Raw genomic sequence first — 12,550 nt, 5'->3', positions numbered from 1 at the left:
TGGTTGTTTTGCTCAGTCCTTGTAGTTTGAACTGAGAGACTTCCAGTAAAAAGCGTGTCCAGCGTGTCTGTGGCTTGCGCCTGAACTTTGCCAAGCGTAAATTGTCCGAGCCGCGGGTCAAACGCTTGTCAATATCCCCGTAAAAGCCAGCTCCTCTCATGTAAAGAGGATTAGCTTCCGTCTGGGGAAAAATGACCAAAGCGCCATGAAAATATTTGCATTTGAATTTGAAAAACAGGGATTTTACCCTGAGGTGTGACAGGTGTGGGCGTCCTGGGGCCAGCGACAGCAGGACACATGCCACTGGCAGGTGGTCTCGGCCTGGGGTGGGGGGGGGGGGGGGGGGGGGTCACCTCTCAGACTGGGCGGTGGTCACTGCTGGGAGTTTATAAAGTGTGTTTTAACCCCTGTTTTCACTTCATTGTTGCTGTTTTGCTGCACTTGAATAACATTCTGTGTTTGTATGCATGATGAACATTGTTCCAACTACAAATGTCATTAATCATCATAAAGATTTACTGGAATGTCACTTTTCAATGCCTTTTTTGTTTACATGCTTTGCATTGCTTTTCTAATATTATCGGCTGTGAACTGCTTTTTGTCTCCATTTGTATCAGCTGACAAGAAGTTCTAGGTTTTAATACAGCATCTGGACTCCCCAGGCAACTTTGCCAGGATCCTCTTCGTGGACTTCAGCTCCGCCTTCAACTCCCTACAGAAGCATCTACTGATCCGGAAACTACACCAGCTCAACATCCCCCCTCAGCTGATCCACCTCACCCACAACTTCCTCACCGACTGATTGCAAGCAGTAAGGGTGGGCTCAAACACATCCCCGATGCTTACCATCAACACCGGGGTCCCACAGGGATGTGTGTTGAGCCCTTTCCTGTACACACTCCACACCAATGACTGCTGTAGCATCTCACCCACCACAACATACTTAAAATACTCAGATGACACAGCCATTCTCGCACTCCTCTCCAACAGTCAATCCATCCTGGACTATCATAACACAGTCAAACATTTCACAGAGTCATGCACAGCCAGTTATCTGGAAATCAATGTCAATAAAACAAAAGAAATATGGTTCAACCCCCCCTCACCTCAGAACCCCATCATCATAAACACACAAACAGTTAAAACAGTTGACACTTTTAAAAACCTGGGCATAACCTTGGACAATAAACTCACCTTTGATCAACACACCACGGACATTCAAAAAAGAAGTCAACAAAGACTGTCAGCCATCCGGAAACTTAAAGGACTATACGTTGCACCTCATCTCCTGTTATTACTTTACCAAAGCATTGTTCAACCCATCCTTCTGTACTGTTCCACATGTGTTTTCACCATGCTTTCTGTAACCAACCGGACCAAACTCACACGCATTACAAACATAGCAGCTAAAATCATCGGCCTACCCACACCCAACATTTCAGACATAAACCACAGGTCCATCACCCGACTGGCAAAAACAATAGTCCAGGATATCACTCACCCACTACACCAATATATCATCCCACTACCATCAGGGCGCAGGTACAGAACAATCAAATTCCGGAGGGCCCGCCTCAGGAAAAGCCTGATCCCTGCAGCTATAGCCGCCCTTAACAGCAGGCCCGGCCGACCTGTCTGACAAGCCTGTAAATGTGTGTTAGTCATGTATGATGTCTTTGTGTTATTTTTTTGTGTGATGTGTAATGTCTAGTGTTTAAATGTACGGCAGTGACAATGAATTTCCCCAAGGGTGCCAATAAATCTAATCTAAATCTAATCTAATCTAATCTAATACAAACACAACCCATTCAGATTTGGATTTGTTTTGTGCTAAAATCTACTTTTCCCACAGAATATCCATTAGATCCCTGCCATTCGCGTGGGGTACTTTACGAGTCTACCTGTTAATGGCAAATAATCAAGAGCAGAGGTGGGTAGTAACGCGCTACATATACTACAGTACATTTACTTAAGTTACTTTTGGTACGGTATGGTATGATTTTTATTGTCATTGCACAAATACAACAAAATGTCATTTTCACCACAAACCCGCTCAAAATTAGACAAACATTGTACAGGGTTACAGAACAGGAACAGCGATGGGTCGCCACTCACGGCACCCCGTAAAAGGTAGGGGGAAAAGGTAGACGCTGGGGGAGAATGAGTAAAAAAAAATGTTGATCTCAGACTGGGCTCAAATGGGGGCACAGATTGAGGCCGAGAAAAAAACTCTTGACACAGAAGCCACAAGACTTGCAACAGGAGAGGAGGGGGCAGGCATCCGGCCCAAGGCTGCCAGCCAATAGGGGCGCTACTCCGTTTTCAAACCTGTTCAAGATTAGACAAACATTGTACAGGGTTACGGAACAGGAACGGTGATGGGTCGTGTTACGTTTTGGACCAGTTGTTCCTCCCAGGGAATTCAAGTCACAATTCGCTCCCAAGTTCTTTCCGACACTTAAAGCTGAGTTGAAAAACCACCAGAGACAGAATAGGTATTTTGTTGTATATTCTCAAAGCTTTGCCAATATACATTGATTGAGACCAGTCTAACCCTAGAACATTCTATTGCGCCTCCCAAAATGGTCTGTTTTCCCGATCCCACCACCCTCTCTCTCGTCCCATCTCTGTAGACAAAACAAATGCTAGTCAAAACACATTCCAAAGAACTCAAGGTTAACACACACAGTATACTTGCTGACAGAGCATCAAGAGAAGAAATGGAAAACACGAGCTGTTTTCAAATATGACAAAGAAATGGAAGAAGTACAACTTAAGTTCGGATATATGTAAATATCTGCCTCCGACAGTCGCCACTACTGCACTCCGTTAAGTGGGCTAGCGAGCTTATAGGTGAGCCGCAACGCAGCCCATCTGACATCTACTGTATGCCACACAGCTGCAACGCTCTATTATTCACCACTGCACCATCATCCTTTACACAGTCAATTCCAGCCCTATTATTCACCACTGCACTATCATCCTTTACACAGTCAATTCCAGCTCTATTATTCACCACTGCACCATCATCCTTTACACAGTCTATTCCAGCTCTATTATTCACCACTGCACCATCATCCTTTACATGGTCTATTCCAGCTCTATTATTCACCACTGCACCATCATCCTTTACACAGTCTATTCCAGCTCTATTATTCACCACTGCACCATCATCCTTTACATGGTCTATTCCAGCTCTATTATTCACCACTGCACCATCATCCTTTACACAGTCTATTCCAGCTCTATTATTCACCACTGCACCATCATCCTTTACACAGTCAATTCCAGCTCCTTCACTCTGGTGATTTATTTATTATGCCATAGCGCTTTAATCACAATGATTGAATTGGTTTATTAGTGATTATATTCTAGTGTGCCTGTATACGGGTGACCGTTTGTGGATTTTTCAAATGTTTTTATGTTTTATATGATTTGTGTTTGCTTGCTTCATTCTGTCTTGATGCTGAAACAGGTGAAAACTAATGGGTTGCTATGGTGACAATCAAGAGTGCACAATGAGTCCAAACGTGGAACAGGTGAAACTAATGGGGTAATCATGCAAACAAGACAAGGGAGTGAAAAGCCAGAAACTAAACAAAACATGACTTATAACAAAACATGATTACACAGACATGACAAAATGTTCTTGTATGCAGTTGAAAAATAGAGCAAAACGATATAATATAATTACTAATAACTAATAACACAAATTTGGTTTAAAATGTATTGTACATAAAACAAAAATATATGCATTATTATATTATATTATATACATTCATCATGATGTTATAAATATGATGATGTCATATTGACCCCCCTCCACACCCCCACCTCCACATATTAAAGAGGCAATCTGGTGAAAACTCTGTTTCTGTACGACTTTAAAGACGTATCAACAAGTTTGCTCGGATTCGTACAAACTCAGGGGTTCCACTGTGTGCTCGTTCCCCTTCAATGTTTGACGGAACAAGAGTTCAGCCTTTCAGACAAAAAGCAGGGAAAAATGATTTGTCGATTTTGTTCACTAGCATGAAGTTAGACATCGGGGGCGGTACCTCTGGATTGGCAGACCGGGGTGGTGGTTCTTCTCTTTAAGAAGGGCAACCGGAGGGTGTGTTCCAACTATCGTGGGATCACACTCCTCAGCCTTCCCGGTAAGGTCTATTCAGGTGTACTGGAGAGGAGGCTACGCCGGATAGTCGAACCTCGGATTCAGGAGGAACAGTGTGGTTTTCGTCCTGGTCGTGGAACTGTGGACCAGCTCTATACTCTCGGCAGGGTCCTTGAGGGTGCATGGGAGTTTGCCCAACCAGTCTACATGTGCTTTGTAGACTTGGAGAAGGCATTCGACCGTGTACCCCGGGAAGTCCTGTGGGGAGTGCTCAGAGAGTATGGGGTACCGGACTGTCTTATTGTGGCAGTTCGCTCCCTGTATAATCAGTGTCAGAGCTTGGTCCGCATTGCCGGCAGTAAGTCGGACACGTTTCCAGTGAGGGTTGGACTCCGCCAAGGCTGCCCTTTGTCACCGATTCTGTTCATAACCTTTATGGACAGAATTTCTAGGCGCAGTCAGGGCGTTGAGGGGATCTGGTTTGGTGGCTGCAGGATTAGGTCTCTGCTATTTGCAGATGATGTGGTCCTGATGGCTTCCTCCGGCCAAGATCTTCAGCTCTCACTGGATCGGTTCGCAGCCGAGTGTGAAGCGACTGGGATGGGAATCAGCACCTCCAAGTCCGAGTCCATGGTTCTCTCCCGGAAAAGGGTGTAGTGCCATCTCCAGGTTGGGGAGGAGATCTTGCCCCAAGTGGAGGAGTTCAAGTACCTCGGAGTCTTGTTCACGAGTGGGGGAAGAGTGGATCGTGAGATCGACAGGCGGATCGGTGCGGCGTCTTCAGTAATGCGGACGCTGTATCGATCCGTTGTGGTGAAGAAGGAGCTGAGCCGGAAGGCAAAGCTCTCGATTTACCGGTCGATCTACGTTCCCATCCTCACCTATGGTCATGAGCTTTGGGTCATGACCGAAAGGACAAGATCACGGGTACAAGCGGCCGAAATGAGTTTCCTCCGCCGAGTGGCGGGGCTCTCCCTTAGAGATAGGGTGAGAAGCTCTGTCATTCGGAGGGAGCTCAAAGTAAAGCCGCTGCTCCTCCACATCGAGAGGAGCCAGATTAGGTGGTTCGGGCATCTGGTCAGGATGCCACCCGAACGCCTCCCTAGGAAGGTGTTTCTTAGGGCACGTCCGACCGGTAGGAGGCCACGGGGAAGACCCAGGACACGCTGGGAAGACTATCTCTCTCGGCTGGCCTGGGAACGCCTCGGGATCCCCTCGGGAGGAGCTGGACGAAGTGGCTGGGGAGAGGGAAGTCTGGGTTTCTTTGCTTAAGCTGCTGCCCCCGCGACCCGACCTCGGATAAGCGGAAGAAGATGGATGGATGGAGCATGAAGTTAGTCCGCATGTTGACCTCGCTCTTCTTTTTTCCATATTGTACTGCGAACAAGTGAGGGTTTGTTCCCCGAGTGTTTACAAGCGTGTGCTCAACTGTTAATCCTCACTTTTACTAGTCTGACACACACACACACACACACACACACACACACACACACACACACACACACACACACTATGACAGGTTTTACCGCCCTGATCCGGGTCAGTTGTGCCTCATGTCTCCCTGAAGAGGTTATATAATAATACCATAGGGCAATGAGTGGCGTACATTGTTCACACACAGCGTGTGTACTTCACTGTACACACACAGCCACACACACACGCACTCACACACAGATGTGTGGGTCAGCAGCAATTAGCGCAGCTGTGACCTCACACGTTCGGGTCAGCGATTCCCACAAAACGGACAAAAAGAAACTTGTCCTGGAATGTGTGCTCCCAATTAGAAGTGGGCGCTGAGCCTGGCGGGCACACAATGGCGCAGGTGAGAAGTTGGACGGGACCGCTGTCACAGTTTGCTCTAGAAGCCCAATAGAACCCCGCAAGCCTGTTTACCAATCAAGTGTGGCGGCGGCATCGCTTTGAAGGGCTTCGAAGGTGATGTAATACAAACATTCATCACATTTCATCCATCTTTACTAGCTTATTCAACACATTTTCTAAAAAAGTACACAATTAAAAAGAAGCAACCTACTTGAATGGTACTTAACTAGACCAAAGTACCCAATTACAAAAAAGTACTCTACTAGAATGAAGTAACCAACTTCTAATGGTACTCAAAAATAACAACGTACAACAAGAAACAAGTACTCAACTAGAACGATGTAAGGAACAATAAATGGTACTCAAGTACAACCAGGTACACAACAATAACAAAGAAACTGAAACAAAGTAAATAACTTGAATGGTAGAAAACTATACCGACGTACCAAACTCATACCTGCCAACTTTTGAAATCAGAAAAACCTAGTAGCCAGGGTCCAGGGGCCGCAGTCCTGGTGGGGGGTTCAGGCTTCGCCCCCCCGACGCAAAATGATTGATTGCATTCAGACAGGTTAAAATGTTGCTAAAACCATCACTTTTCTATCAGTCACAGTGACTTTTCAAAACAAAAATATTACAGCAAAAATCATATTGATTGACATGTTTATTCTGTAAGCTAACTTCAATAGTTTGAAATGATTTTGACAGTCAATGCCAGTTATCCTGTCAACCTTTCACAAGACTTCAATTTGTTAATTGAAAGTATAAACAGTATAAACACTTTTTACAGTAAACAAATGGTAAAACAGTACTAAACAATTCCATAAAAATAAAAAAATTGGTGTCATTATTAACTTTCTGTCCAAGCTTGTATAATCTACTGCCTTGTTCAATTGTAAAAAAATATTCTGTGCCTAAAATTCACATTTCTATCACAATTATCATACTGTAAACATGGTAAGCTAACTTCATTAAAATTAATAGTCCTGTCAATAGCATGGAATTACAATTCAAATGTTTTTTTGTAAGCCTTTCAAAAGAATTCAAAATATGAAAAATGAATGAAAATTAATTGAAGCCATCAGACACTTGAAAAGTGGCACATCACATCTCTAATGTAATCATTTGAACTTTTCAACAGAAATAGCACTGCAAAAATATTAAGGACATACTTCTGTATTTTGGTAGTTATGCTGTCAACATTTAACAAGATTTCTTCAACTTGGACTTGAAAGCATAAATAGTATAAACACTTTTAACAGTATAACAGTACTAAACAATTCCAATAGATAACATTGGTGTCATTACCTTTTTGTGGCTAAAATCCAAATTTAGCAACGGCATTAGACTTGTGTTTTTTTGTCCCAACGTGGTCTTTTACATCGCTAATTCCTCCGTGTCCGATCGAAAAAATCTTGTCTGCACAAGGTGCAATTCGCGTAGTTTTCACCCTTTTTTGGAACGGATAATTATTCCCGGATAGGCTTTTGAATATTCTTCACGGAATGACTGCAGTTTTCTTTTCGGTTTAAGACTCGTTTGCGATTTTTCTCCGGCTGATTCCATGATCGTTCGCTCGTTTGGAAACAATGGGCAACAGGTGCCTCGTGCTTGGCAGCGGTGCTATAAATAGCCTCGCGCATGGCATTCGGAATGGCTCGATAGGAAGTTACGGGAAGCAGTGTCGATTGTCATTGTTGTTACGCGATTTCGTGAATAAAACTTAAAAAAAAATTATTTTTTTTAATTAATGAAAAACCGTATTTTTTATCACTGCAATATCACTGATGAAAACCGTACTAATTACGGGAAAACCGGAGTAGTTGGCAGGTATGCATACGTCGCACCCACGGCCAAACTATGAAAAAAACGTCGACTTATAGTCCGAAAAATACGGTATATACTTGTAGTGTGTATATAAAGCATTGATGGAGGTTTTTAGAGCACTTTATAGGCATAATAGAGCAGATCTCATTACCTCCATTGTTAGCTGACTCTTGGTAGTGTTTATTTATGAGTTAGAATGTAGTAATAAAGATGTGTTCTTGTCTTATATAAGGATTGTGAATGATAAACAAAATGGACAAAATGACAAAAAAAAATGTGCAGATCCTCTTTAAGAATCGGAGAGATACGACGCTTACCGCCACCTACCAGGAAGCGGCGGATGTATTTGTGGTGATGCAATGGTGGCGGGGCGGCCACGCATGGGAAACCCCGGGTCGTCTTTGCAGGTCGGCGATGTAACGGCGTCCAGTCTGCACGCATCATCTTGATTTAGCATCTCAATAAAAGAAGATTTGCAGTCATTGTGAGGCTGAAGCAGAAGGAGTAAACACACGTTAATCACACATTATGGGATGTTTTCTAAGCAGAGAAACAACAAAAGCACATCCTCTGGAAGTTATTATTTGTCTTCTTCACGCGGCACTCAATGAGGCCCCAGGGCCCACGTAGCAAATGACTTGGTGGGTCAAATGCTGTCAGAACATGCGTTAGAGTGTGTGTGTGTGTGTGTGTGTGTGTGTGTGTGTGTGTGTGTGTGTGTGTGTGTGTGTGTGTGTGTGTGTGTGTGTGTGTGTGTGTGTGTGTGTGTGTGTGTGTGCGTACTAAAAATAAAGCATCTGAAATATTTAACTTAGTGACCCAGAAAGGCGCCCTGGCTCATCATTTGTTTGCACAAGCCCAGGACGCCCGCCATGATATCATGATATCATGATATCATGATATCATGAGGCTCATCCCTCTTCATGAGAAGTCACATGACGTGAAACATACGTTTGTACCATAAAACCTATAAAACAATACATGCTCTGAAGATGTTGATGCCTGCGAGTGCTATCTCTGCTCTGCCTTACGCCAGCGCCGACATCTGGCTTGTATCTGCAAGCGTGAGGAGGGACACGACATGTTCCTACGCCGCTCAAAGGACGCGGAGGATTTATGGTCTGTCGTAAAGGCAACATCCAGGTGGAGCCACGAATGTCAAGCATTCGAACCAAAGTTCACTTACAGCAGAGGTGTCCAAAGTACGGCCGGGGGGGCCATTTGCCTGCCGCACATTGTTCAAATACCAAGACAAACAAAGTGGAATAAAAGAGCAAATATGTACCGGTGGGACAACACCTTCCCTTTATTTCAAAAATCCTCGAAAAAATTGTCGCACAGCAGCTAAATGAACACTTAGTGTCTAACAATCTCTGTGAACCTTTTCAATCCGGTTTCAGGGCAAATCACTCTACGGAGACAGCCCTCGCAAAAATGACTAATGATCTACTGCTAACGATGGATTCTGATGCGTCATCTATGTTGCTGCTTCTTGATCTTAGCGCTGCTTTCGATACCGTCGATCATAACATTTTATTAGAGCGTATCAAAACACGTATTGGTATGTCAGACTTAGCTTTGTCGTGGTTTAACTCTTATCTTACTGACAGGATGCAATGCGTCTCCCATAATAATGTGACCTCGGACTATGTTAAGGTAACGTGCGGAGTTCCTCAGGGTTCGGTTCTTGGCCCTGCACTCCTTAGTATTTACATGCTGCCGCTAGGCGACATCATACGCAAATACGGTGTTAGCTTTCATTGTTATGCTGATGACAGCCAACTCTACATGCCCCTAAAGATGACCAACACGCCGGATTGTAGTCAGCTGGAGGCGTGTCTTAATGAAATTAAACAATGGATGTCCGCTAACTTCTTGCAACCCAAGAAAACGGAAATGCTGATTATCGGTCCTGCTAAACACCGACATTTATTTAATAATACCACCTTAACATTTGACAACCAAACAATTACACAAAGCGACTCAGTAAAGAATCTGGGTATTATTTTCGACCCAACTCTCTCCTTTGAGTCACACATTAAGAGTGTTACTAAAACGGCCTTCTTTCATCTCCGTAATATCGCTAAAATTCGTTCTATTTTATCCACTAGCGACGCTGAGATCATTATTCATGCGTTCGTTACGTCTCGTCTCGACTACTGTAACGTATTATTTTCGGGTCTCCCTATGTCTAGCATTAAAAGATTACAGTTGGTACAGTTGGTCATTAGAGATGTGGACTCCAAGGTCAGGTACCTTGGAGTCCACATCTCTAATGACTTCTCCTGGACAGTCAACACCACATCAATCATCAAGAAGGCTCAGCAGCGGCTACACTTCCTTAGAGTCCTCGGGAAGGACAACCTGAAGCCTGACCTGCTGCTGACCTTCTACCGCTCGTCCATCGAGAGCCTGCTGACCTACTGTATTACGGTATGGTACGGCAGCTGCACTGCAGCAGACAGGGAGAGGCTGCAAAGAGTGGTCAAGACGGCTCAGAAGATCATCGGCCGCCCTCTCCCCTCTCTGACGGACATCTACACCTCCCGCTGCCTCAACAGAGCCAGTGCCATCATCAAGGACAGCACCCACCCTGGCTCTGACCTGTTCCACCTGCTGCCCTCTGGGAAGCGCTATAGGTGCATTAAAACCAAAACAAACAGGCTAAAGAACAGCTTCTTCCCCAGGGCCATAACCATCCTGAACGGACTGCCCCATTGTCCCTCATAACTGCCTTCTCTTCGGTGCAATAACCCATTCCACCAACCACCCTGTTTTTTTTTGTTTTTTTTTCATGTATATATTCATTTCACACCATATTCATTGCACTTCTACATTTTTTATATTTTTATATATTTGCACATTGTTTTTCTAGCATGCACACATCGTACTGTATGGAATGGCCTCAATCTCGTTACCTTGCGTAATGACAATAAAGCTGATTCTGAAAATGCGGCTGCTAGACTTTTGACAAGAACAAGAAAGTTTGATCATATTACGCCTATACTGTATATACCTTTATATACATATTAATATATGTATCTACTGGCTCACCTGCACTGGCTTCCTGTGCACTTAAGATGTGACTTTAAGGTTTTACTACTTATGTATAAAATACTACACGGTCTAGCTCCGTCCTATCTTGTCGATTGCATTGTACCATATGTCCCGGCAAGAAATCTGCGTTCAAAGAACTCCGGCTTATTAGTGATTCCCAGAGCCCAAAAAAAGTCTGCGGGCTATAGAGCGTTTTCTATTGGGGCTCCAGTACTATGGAATGCCCTCCCGGTAACAATTAGAGATGCTACCTCAGTAGAAGCATTTAAGTCCCATCTTAAAACTCATTTGTATACTCTAGCCTTTAAATAGCCCCCCTGTTAGACCAGTTGATCTGCCGTTTCTTTTCTTTTCTCCTCTGCTCCCCTTTTCCTTGTGGAGGAGGGGGGGCACAGGTCCGGTGGCCATGGATGAAGTGCTGGCTGTCCAGAGTCGGGACCCGGGGTGGACCGCTCGCCTGTGCATCGGCTGGGAACATCTCTGCGCTGCTGACCCGTCTCCGCTCGGGATGGTGTCCTGCTGGCCCCACTATGGACTGGACTCTTACTATTATGTTGGATCCACTATGGACTGGACTCTCACAATATTATGTCAGACCCACTCGACATCCATTGCTTTCGGTCTCCCCTAGAGGGAGGGGGTTACCCACATATGCGGTCCTCTCCAAGGTTTCTCATAGTCATTCACATCGACGTCCCACTGGGGTGAGTTTTTCCTTGCCCTTATGTGGGCTCTGTACCGAGGATGTCGTTGTGGCTTGTGCAGCCCTTTGAGAGACACTTGTGATTTAGGGCTATATAAATAAACATTGATTGATTGATTGATTGACAATGTGGTTATGTACAGAAGACATATTTAATTGTAGAGTATATTAGTTGACATGCTCTGAAGGCTGTATTATTTACGGTAAGGGTGCTAACTTGCAGCGAGCAACTTGGCAGGATGTGAAAGTGAATGTTAGCAAGTTTTTTGCAACGTCTGATACTGATATATGTAAAAATGCCAATTATCAGCCTATCCGATAATGGGTGGCTCTCTAAATGAGACCTGTTAGATGCTGATGTTAATGTTGACGTTCAAAGCCTCATCAAATGTTGTGACCCCCACACTTGCCCTTGGCTGTTGGGTCTCACCCCCCCCCCCCCATGTCCATATTCAGCCCCCTAACCGCCCAGACGTGAATCCATTAGCATTTTGGGGGTGCACAAGACTATCAATATTAATGCTGTGTGACTTTCTCTCACATCAATATTGATGCTGTTGCAGAGCGGACCCCCTTTAAGCATTTATAAGATGGGGGGGGGGATGATGGACATTTTCCTGCACAGCTATTTCCATGGGAGCCAAAAAGGGGAGGGGGCGCTTGATGAGATCCGAGTGGAAAGGGGGGTGGGGGGTGTGTGTTTGGAGACGGATCCAATTCCCCTCGCAATGCTTTAGCGGAGATGATAGTTGTGGAAAAATGAATGTTTCATTTGGCGCCATCAGGAACACAGCCTGTTGATTCTGGAAGCTACCAATGTTGGGGGGGGGGGGGGGGGGGGGGGGGCTATAACGGACCACCACCACTACAATATTAGCTTTGGAGACACACACTGCTACATATGTCACACCCCCATCTTTGTTGTTGTTTATCATCTCCACTACTAAAGTCCTACTGTCATGTTGTTGTTGTTGTTTATCATCTCCACTACTAAAATCCTACTGTCATGTTGTTGTTGTTGTTTATCA

The sequence above is a fragment of the Nerophis lumbriciformis genome, linkage group LG04, assembly GCF_033978685.3.
Source record: "Nerophis lumbriciformis linkage group LG04, RoL_Nlum_v2.1, whole genome shotgun sequence".
Lineage (NCBI taxonomy): Eukaryota > Metazoa > Chordata > Actinopteri > Syngnathiformes > Syngnathidae > Nerophis > Nerophis lumbriciformis.
The sequence above is the reverse complement of the archived record's forward strand: the minus strand, read 5'-3'. Positions refer to the sequence as shown.